Genomic DNA, 11048 nt, shown 5'->3' with positions numbered 1-11048 from the left:
CTGCCGGGCGCAGTGCGCGCTGCGTGTGGGAGCAAACCGCCGGATGGATTGCATTGGAAAAGACTCCAGAGCATCGAGTCCAGCCTGGGAGCGAACAGCACCGCGCCAATCAGACCTGGCACAGAGTGCCAAGTGCAGTCTTTCCTTAAACAGCCCCAGGAACGACGCAACACCACCTCCACATTCCAGTGTTTGTTCAATCATCTTTGCTGTGAAGAAATTCTTCCTAATGTCCAACCCCAACCACCCCTGGCACAGCCTGGGGCGATGTCTTCTTGTGCTGTCACTTGTTCTTGTTACCTGTGAGAAGCGCCCGACCCCCCTGGGCTCAGGCTCCTCTCAGGGCTCTGCAGAGCGCTCAGGTCCCGGCCGAGCCTCCTTTGCTCCAGGCCGAGCACCCCCAGCCCCATCAGCTGCTCCGCTCAGGGCTTGGGCTCCAGAGCCTTCCCCAGCTCCGCTGCCCTTCCCTGGACTCCTCCAGCTCCTCAGTGCCCTTCCTGAATGAGGGGCCCAGAACTGTTGGCAGGTGTGGCCTCACCGGGCCGAGTACAGCGCCCTGCCCTGGTCCTGCTGGCCACTCCTTTTCTGATGCAGGCCCGGATGCCACTTGTCTTCTTGGCAACCTGGACACACACTGCCTCATCTTCAGGTCCCTTTTCCTATCTTTAAGATTCCTTCCAGCTCAAACCATTTTGTGATTCTATTGAGAGCCATGGGAGAAAATCAAGTCACCCACTTGAATGGTGACATTATTAGGCTGAGGGGCTCAGGCCTTTATACAGAGAGTTTGCCAGGAATTATTGGCCAAGCCTAGAAAGAAATGAAGCCATTTGTAATCCTTTCTAGATGTCCCTTAGACATTTTGTTCCTTGCTTGAAAATGAGGAACATATGCTTTGCCTGTGACTTCCACTTAATCACCACCTGCACGTGGAATTGTCATCTGTATTCCTGGGGAGTCTCTGTGAGATTTTCACCAAATGCTATAAATTCTTGGCTTGAAAAAACAAGTCCCTCCTGTGCAGTGAGGCATTCATTCATGCCTTTCTCTCCCTTGCCAAAGCCAGCAGATCCTGACATCAAATGAGAGAGATGGACCCTTAAAACTGAAGAGCAGTTGCTTTTTCTACGATGGAATTAAGAAGAAATAAGTGTCAGTAGAAAATTTCAGAGGGAAATCATACAGCTGTGGCTACAAGCTGGAAGAATGTTCTTTGCAATAGCAGTTTGAATAGATGCAATTTGGACAACATTCTCTCAAACTGAAGAAAAGTTTGTAACAATAGTTGAGACTAAAATGAAGAATATCTGTCTAAGAGTTTTTCCCATGTGGACTAACACAAAAACCCCAAATGTTAATGATGTCATGCAGAAAGAATGGCAAGATGTATCACCGAGGGCAAATTGTGCAAATTTGGTGGCCTCCTAGAACAGGGTCACAGCAGTGGTGTGTGAGGGATGAGTGACTGACATCACCCCCTTGGTCTTGTGCAAAGCATTTGACACAGTCCTGCATGGCATCCATGTCTCTAAACTAGAGAGGTGTGGATTTGGTGGATGAACCACTTGGTGAATGAGGAACAAAGGAATTGGCTGGATGATTACACTCAAAGAGTTGTGGTCAAGAGCTCAATGTTCCAGTGTAGAGCACAAGTGGTGCTCCTCAGGGGTCAGTCTTGGGACCAGCATTGTTTAGTGTCTCTGGCATGGGCAGTGGGATCAAGTGCACCCTCAGCACTGTCCACTCCAAGATGTGTGGTGTGGTCAGCAAGCTGGATGGAAAGGGATGCCATCCAGAGGGATCTGGACAGGCTTGAGAGGTGAGGCTGTGCAAACCTCATGAAGTTCAGCAAGGCCAAGTGCCAGATCCTGCACCTGGGCTGGGGCAAACCCAAACATGAGTACAGGCTGGGCAGGGAATAAGAAGGGACACTTGCAGGTGTTGATGGATAAGAAGCTCCCCATGAGGCAGCAATGTGTGCTCAGAGCCCAGAAAACCAACCACATCCCGGGCTGCATCAAAAGCAGAATGGCCAGCAGGTTGAGCGAGATGATTTTGCCCTCGTACTCTGCTCTGGTGAGACCCCACCTGGAGTGCTGTGCCCAGCTCTGGAGCCCCAGCACAAGAAAGACATGGACCTGTTGGAGTGAGCCCAGAGGAGGCCCACAAAGATGATTAGAGGGCTGGAACACCTCCTTGTCTTTGGAGAGAAGTTGGGGTTGTTCAGCCTAGAGAAGAGAAGAATCTGAAAAGATCTTACAGTGCCTAAAGGGAGCTTACAAGAAATCTGGAGAGGGACTTTTACATTGGGCATATAGTGACAGGATGGGGTAATGGCTTTAAACTGAAAGATGGCAGGTTTACATTAGATATAAGAAAGAAATTTCTTACTGAACTTGCCCTCATGAAAAAGACAATACAAAAGTAATTGGAATAAAATCATGGCAGGTTTCAGGGCTACTGTCATCACAGATAAGATATGAGTAATTTTCCTGTAAACACCAGTCTTGTGGAGACAGAATATTTTGGTGGATGGAACTAGGTCTGTAAATTTAAAAAAATCCCGTTTGCTGTTTTCAATAGCTTCCTTCATGGCTGGCCAGGTCATTAAATTCTTTTCTGTGTGGCCAGTTTCTCCATGTGCCTGAGATACTGCTGGCTAGGCATCTCTGTGTTATAGCTAAGTTGCTAAATGAAGTGCTAATTGTTATCATCCTTTGATGTCATTACTGTGGAATATACAGCCAACTCCTTATTGTTCTGTGTAAAGGGCACTTCAGGACTGTGCAAATAAGAGATAAAAAAAGGATGGAGAACGCATTAGAGCAAGAGCTGTGGAAGGAGAGCAGAGACAAACAGCTCCTTTAGGTCAATGCACAGAGTGGTTTCCTGTCACACCAGTTTCTGAATGGGTTACAGGGCTAAGTGTGGTTTGTACCTGAGTGTTTGGACCCCGTGCATCCAAATGCAGGAAAGTAAATAAACCTCCTGAAAACAGGAAGGCATATACAGAGATACAGAGACAAGAGCAGTTGTTTCCTTCCCTGTCCACCCCCTCCCTGGGGGTCCTGATACCTGCTCCAGTGTCTTTGGGACACAAATGTTAGGATTGTTCACTCAAAAGATGTCACAGCTATTGAAGTAGAATCTCCAGTCCTTTTTTTTTTTTTTTTTCTCTCCAAAATACTGTAGAGCCAGCAGCAGTTCACACTTCTCCACTGTGTTCTTGAAAAGGATCACTCCCTTCACTCTTCACTTCCTTCACTCTTTTGAAGAATTAAGGAAGGCATTAATGCTAAATCATTTCGTGCTTGTGCTCCACTGGAATTGAAAGTAAAATTTACTTCTACTTTAGTGAGAGAAAATGTAGTCAGTGAATCCTTGTCTTTTCCACAAACAGTACCAGCTGTGATACTCAGGACTGTACTTTCTGTGGTCGGGACTGACGCCAGCTAGGAACAGGACTGTGACAATCAAGTGATTTTGCATATGCTATGAAAAGTCTTTAGATAATCATAATTTGGATCAAATTAGAACCAAAAATCTACTGGAAAAAGATCACATGGGACATCAGCAATCCCCTGAGCCAGATGCAGCCCAAATAGTTTAACATAAAAATCTACCCATCACAAAAGAAACAGAAGGTAAATGCTATGTGCCACATATGAAAATTAATACATTTGGGCTCATCCTCCCCTTTCTGTGCCAGAAATTAACTGATCAAATACTCTCTTGCCACAGCTGTGTCTGTATGAACCAATGGTGCTGTGGAACAAAGATACAGTGTCACAACAAGTTTTTTAAACAGAATTGGAATGGCAGCTGCACGAAAAAATGAGGGTGAATCAATGATTCCTAAATGGAAAAAGTCAAAATTAGTAGGGGGAAGAAAAATATCTTTGTACTTCCAAAAGAGCAGTATAAACAAAGCAGAAAATTCCAAATCACAATAAATGGAGCAGACAGGGATTTCACAAGCCTTTGTTGATTTTATGCAAGTTTCTGAAATAGAAGAATCTCAAAAAAAGTGATTTCTTAAGTTTTATTCCATTTGTAAAGAGACAGATTTTGGTATATTGAATGCACAGGAAATAGTGAAATAATTATGCAAATGATCCTGTGTTTGGTACCATTGTGAGTTATCCTCTTAAAAAAAGGAGCTATTTCCCAAGTTCCCAACTTGCAGTCAAGACATGGCTAATGTGCCTATTCAGGCCCAGAAGCAGAAAACACACCAGGTTTCAGAGCTGTGACATTAACATTCATGTGACACTTTGTTTTCTGGATTTTGGTTCTGCATTAATTGTTCCCCCTCTGAAGTCCTCCAGGTTTGGGGGTCTATCTGAAACAAATACACTGTTTCAGCAACAGGAGACCCTTGGTTAGATAAATTGGGGTTTTAAACAAATAGAATTCTATATGTGTCATGTTTATCTAGAAGTTTAACTCAGGCAAGTGTAACTTCGTTGTTCATTGCCATTATGTTCTACATTATCATCTGATTTCTTAGAAAAAACAAAACCACACCCACAAGAAACACCTCTTTCCAGCCCCTGTTCCTTGCTCAAAGCCCTTTAAACGGTGCCAAGATTCTTCTGTCTTTTGTGGTTTTAAATGTTATGTAGCTTGTCTGCAATGGAAATAAAGTCATCAAAGAAACATTTTTATACTGTTCCTTAACTCCTCTGCATTTGAGTAGAGGTGCCTTACTCTGAGAAAGTTTTCTCATTCCTCATCCTTGTTTTCCCAGGAGTATGTTGAACCATCTTCACAGGCAACTTCTCCAATCTAAAATTTAACCAGTCAGCACATAAAATTGTTACATGTAACTCAGTCTCTACAGGCCCATCTCAGAGACAGCCCACCCAACATGGGCCACAAGCATTCCTAGTCTGCATCCAGCTCCAGAAAGTGTCCACAGTAAGAACAGCACAGGAGCAGAGCTACTCCCTTAAAAAATTAAAGCAGGAACCAGAACGTGAGGACAAAAGACCAAGTTTTCACACTCCTGTTCAAAGCACCCTTTGGTTCATCTGGTGTGACATGGTTTAGTTTCACACAAGGCAAAATTTTCCAGCTGCAAACATCATCTACCATACAGAAACTGTTCCATGGTGGACAACGCTTGCACGATGTGCCCAGCAATCCTGGTGAGTCCCTACATGCACCTGGTACATTTGCCAGTGCTCCCCTCCTTGACTGTGGATGTGTTGCTCTAAGTCTGAGCAGAAGATTCACATGGTACCCTTCAGTAATCCAAAGCCATTGAAACAAGGAATGTTCCTTCTACATTAATAGAGTTTAGGCCAGACCCTTTGCTAGCTTCTGTTTTTCCCAGATGTGACCACTGAACATCAGACCTCCAGGAGAGCAGGAGATGGCCTGCTGCTTGTTGACACAGGTGTAATTTTTCTCAAGGGACTAATTCTCACAGAAAATGACAGACCAACTTACCTGTGGGTGTAAAAGAGGGGCTGTGAAGTAGGAAAGCCTCCTTCAAATAGATCAGACTCATTCTCCACAAGGCATTACATTTGCACCTTCCTTGGTTAGGGTCAAGGTACTTGCTTGGGCAGCTCTTGGCCCAGCCTGCTCCCCTTGGAGGAGTGAGCTGCACAGAGAGGAGAAGGGGCCTTGCTCAGGCAGGGGCCAGCACCCTGCAAGGGTGACATCTAAAAATTTGCAACAGTAGGATTTAGCCTAGGGATATCTTTGCTGTTTATTCAATTTACCTAGTACAATATAGAGTTCATTCTGACAGAAAAAGATTGACCCAGGTTATATATAAAGATCACTTTGCAATTGGTTCCTGTGGCAATTTTTAGACTTTTTACTCATAGATTTCTGAACATCTCATTTTAGTCTGTTTTAATTCACAGTGAGGTGATGACATGGTGTTATGAGATGTTGGCAACTTTTCATTTCTGTGCCTGAAATTAGAGTCCAGAAGGAGTGAAGGGTGTCTCAGAATTGTTGTGACTTGTATCATCATCGTGCTGTCGCATCAATCAAATCATGTCCATTTATGAAAAGAGAGTTCATTAACACAATTAAAAACCAAAAGTAAAATAAAAGTACCCCAGAGATTATGTGTTTCTTGACCTCCTTATGATCTGGTGAACTAATTGTGAGCCTGAAAATTTATTCATTGGTTCCAATGACATTACCTGGTCCAGTCAAACATTCTTCCTAAAGAAATGCCATTGCTTTATTTTGTTATTGGAAGAATCTACCAATTTAGGATTGCTATGTATTGCAAATTCTTCACAATTTCTATTTGATATATGATGGTATTGCAAATATAATAGATTTTCTTTATAATCATAACCCTGGAAATACTTTAAGTCCCCAGAGTCAGGGAGTTTCTGACTACAAAATCTGCAGATGAGCTAAAATCCATCTCAGATTATGGTCCCAGGTTTGAAAGGTGAGGCATGGTCAGATACGTGAGGTTTCTAGAAAGAAGCCAAATCATCTGTTCTTGTTTTTTTAACTTGTTATTGGCATAAACTTTAAAAAATATCTATACTTAAACCAGCCTGTTTTAACTTTACTGTTTTGTTTGAAATAATCTAATTAGGAAATTATGGGTCTCAGTTTTCTACTGCATTAAAACTTTTGAGCTTCATGATTAACAAAACTGGCAATAGATAACAGTATAAGCAACCTTAAATATATTTTGGTTAAATGAGTTCAGGATACATTTTCCTGAAACAAATTTGGCCATGTTCAATACGGCATTACATGTAAACGTCTGGAAAAATCGCCGTGTTTTTCCAAGCAGGAGGCATGAGATTTCTATAATCCATAGTCCCCACCACAGTATTAATTAGCATGGCTCACTAACCAGGGACATAATATTTGTAAATGAAACTCTAGAAGGGCATCAGTAAGGAACAGGATGTTGAAGCCAAATGGAAAACATGAACCAATAAAAAGGCTGAACTAGCTAGAAGTGCAAGCTCAGCCTTTGAAGTTAGTTCAAGTACTGCATGCTTTAATTTTGGTGTAATCTTATGATGGAGGTACAAACAAGAACTCAGAAACAGATTTTGTAACATTTGGCTCAATTGTAGATGAATCAGTTTGTTGATGGTAACCAACAATTGCACAGCCAGAGAAGCTGTGGTCTTTGTTAAACTAGATTGAATAATTGGCTTCAGTGGGAGTTTCGGGTGCAGAGCAAATGAAGTGTCACAGCCCTTGACTCTCGTAAGATTCCTTAGCAGAGGCTAAGCTTTTGCCTTCAGAACAACCTGAATATGGATTCAGAGAACATGAGTCCCTCAAGGGTTCATCTACTCACTCCCCTGCCTCAGTATGGGTCTGAACATACTTAGTCATTCCTGGCAGATGTGCATACCTTATCTGTTTTAAGAGCCCCTCTGATCACAATAAGGATACCAAAAGCTCTCTGGGCAATGCTTAACTGTTGTCCCAGAACACAATCTTTGATTAGTACTACATTACCCTGGCAAGCCCAACTAAAACTATGTATTTCTTTGTTTTGGTTTGTTATTTTTTTAATACACTTTCATGTGGAACTCCAGTGACAAAGCTGTGCTCTTCTGGTGTTTCACTCAAAAAAAAATTCACTGTTTTTTTTCCTTTGGACAGCTTTCTGAAGGCCTACTATTGCCAGGTGCTGAGCATCTCTGGAGACATGAATTAAGAGAACGAGTTTCAATACATTCAGCAAATTACAGGATCAGGCAGCCAGGAGTTAAGATGATCTTTGAACTTGAAAGTCATAACTGGAAAATGAACATAATCATACACACTCCCCTTTTTTAGATCAAGTACTCACTTCATTAGCTTGAAAATAGTAAATAATTTATTGTAGTCTTTAGCGAATAGCCCAACACATGCTGTTAATTACTTTCTCATCTGGGAGAAGAAACACAGCAAAAGTTAATTTTTTTCCTGCATATGCTTTCTAGAAGAACTCCCCAAAAATGCTTTTTTTTTTCAGCAGCCATGCAGACCTCTGGAAGGAGCCATATTCCTCAACAAAGCAAGTGTAATGGCTCTGTTTCTCAAATGCAAGTGACTACAGACACAAACATTGTAATGAAACAAAGACTTTAATTTAAAAAAAATAACAGAGAGGAAAATGGTTGAAATATTGTATTAGAAAAAAAAAGTTATATATATACACCAAACTTAAACCCTATGCAATTATGATGGTTAAAGAGTTTACCAAAGAAGGTAATTTTATGCATTTGTTGGACTCTATGAGTATATATATATATATAAAAATATATACATATATGCACATATACACACATATGCACATACAAAACAGCAAGGGTGTAAATTATTCTAGAGATGTGATAGATTCAATTCCCAAAGTACCATTTTCAGGAGTGGTATGCAAGCCAATCAGAGTCTGGGGTTTACAAACCCAGTGCTGGGTTGGGTCTTGCAGCTGGGATGAAATCCATTGAGTTGTCTATGGATGAAAACTACTAAGAATGCTATAAGCTTGTTGGTTGCATTTACTGAGCTATAGTCACCATGGCCTATTGTAGTGAATAATTCCAGGGAAATCTCTGTATTTACTCACTTAGTCAGATGGGGAATATTGCATAAGCCATTGTGTGCCTGTGCATTCCTTGAGTGTGATGCTGTGGTCTTTTTCTTGCTTGCCGTGTCATTTGTTTAATTTAACTGTCTCATTAATGGCAAAATTGCTTTGCTTTGTTCAGAAATCCTATTCTGAGAAGCAAGTATTACTTTCTTCTTTAACTTCTTGCCAACAAAATATTTTCAAATGCATGTGGTGCAGAGGAATCGTACAAGATAGTTTGAGAGCAAAAAGAAGTATCTAAAATTAAAAGCACAAATCCACTTACTACATTCCCATTTTTCCTTTGACATGAAATGAAATCTTAACGTGAGAAGTGCACACAGTTCATCAGCATACTCTGGGCAAAAACATAATTAACATGTGGATTGAGCAAAGCTGTTGTCAACACTTTCACATATGTTACCATGAAACTAAAATATTTTAATTAGTAGAGAAATAGAGGAAAATCCAAGTAAATACAGCCTGTGCTTGACATAAAAATTAGCTTGAGTCTATGAATATTAAAAACAAGAGACTCTCATCTCTACTTTAAGTATCCTTACCGTACTAGGACAGCTTAGTGAGTCCTGCATAATTCAAATCTGCTCCAGTGCTCTGATAAATAATTACTTGACAGAGGAGTGTCCACTGTGGTCATTGTGCAAATGCTTTACTAAATCATTGGTAGAAATAAAAATGTGTGAGTTCTATGGCAGGTCGGTAGAAAGTGTAGACTTTGGTGTTTTGTAATGATCCCATTTGCTGCACTGACAGAACCTTTTTTTGAAGGCTACATTATAAGAGGAGAAAATAAAAGAAAACTATGTAGCAGTACCATGTGGCTTCTGATTTGGGAACTACAATTTAGCCTATTACACAGGGACCTGTTCCAAAAGTGCACATTCAGACAACCATGCATGAAGGAGTTAGAAACACAGATATGAATTATAACTCCCTGAAATCCTCGGAGTGCTCAAAATTAGGTGGGTGTGAATTGTAAGTACAGATCCAGAGCTAAAATTTTTGTTCAAATCTGTCTTTCCCTAACATTTTTACAGCAACTATTGAATGTATTAAAACCAACAATGTTCCATAAGCTTAAAAAAATACTAGTTAACCCCATCTTAGCTGTATTCAGACATGATTCACAATGTCTGGCTAAAAACATTTCTATAAAAAGGTAGTAACAAAAATCACCAGTTGAATGTAATGGGACAGTTTAAATAGGTCAAATTTAAGCCAAATTACTGCAGTTTAACTGGCCACATGCAGCTTCACAGTGATCACTTAGACTCAGCATTTAACATTAGAAACATAAATAATTAAAGGGTTTTCTTTTCCGAGTTTGGGACAGAACTTTGGAACATCTGTTCTCTCTTCAGTCCTTTTTACACATGCTAAATCAACATTTCTGACTAGAACAATGGTGTTAGCTGGGACCGGGGCTGGCCATTTCACAAGCATACAAGAAGTAGAGGACGGAAAATGTACCTGGAACACTGAACTGGGCTAAAGGCACAGAAGGAACAATGAAGGAGCACCTGCCATTTTTCAGTGCTTTCAACAGCAGGAAACCAAGGGGCCCAAATAGATGCAAATATCCAGTTCATCGATGCTTTTATCTGTAGATTTCATTGCTGCAGGTTTCTCTTTTTTAAGTCAAACATGTTTGCAAAGTGAATCACAATTATTCTTCTCATGTAAATGATGTAGAAGGTGTGGCACAAATCAGTCTGGCCTTGGCCATCCCATACTGTATAGTAAGACTGGGTCTGCTCCACCACTACTGTATCTGCAAAACACCTCTCCCCATTGCTGATCTCAATATCTGATGACTAAAAACCAGATTTTCACACCTTGAAGGAGTCAAATGAAACCACAGTTAGTGGTCCGAGACAGCTCCCCATTAACAGGACTTTAAGAAATAGCCATTAAAAAGGGATCATGAGGAGTACAGAGGCAATGGCAGAGCAGCCTTGCACAGACTCAAAGGAAAAAGCACTTTGCCCCTTTTAAGTGGTCTGGTCATGGCTACTACCACTCCTGTAAACTGACAGAAGTGTGCACCTTAGTAACATAATGCAGCACTATGTAGTTTCAGGAATTTATCTCACGGTCTGATATTTTATGTCATGCAGCAGAAGAGAAATCAAAGCAAAATGTATAAAGCCCCTTCTGAAGCACAAAATCAGAGCTTGTGTTGATGGCAAAAGTATTTGAATGAGCAATTTCGGGACTACACTCTCAAAAATTATAAATTGCTTTAATAAATATGTCAGGTCTGATAAGAAAAAAGTGAAATACACAGTAATAGCATCTTAATGTAAATATTTATGAATTTAAATTACATCTTTTAAAATCCAAAATAATAGTTCTATTATTATAGTCCATTAATTGGGAGTAAACATCAAAAGTAAGACTGAATGAGTATGATTGCATTGTGTATTTTAATACTACTAGCATACATCTATCCAGAAGT

Source organism: Ammospiza nelsoni, chromosome 1, assembly GCF_027579445.1.
Source record: "Ammospiza nelsoni isolate bAmmNel1 chromosome 1, bAmmNel1.pri, whole genome shotgun sequence".
In the NCBI taxonomy this organism is placed as follows: Eukaryota; Metazoa; Chordata; class Aves; order Passeriformes; family Passerellidae; genus Ammospiza; species Ammospiza nelsoni.
Note: the sequence above shows the minus strand (reverse complement) of the source record.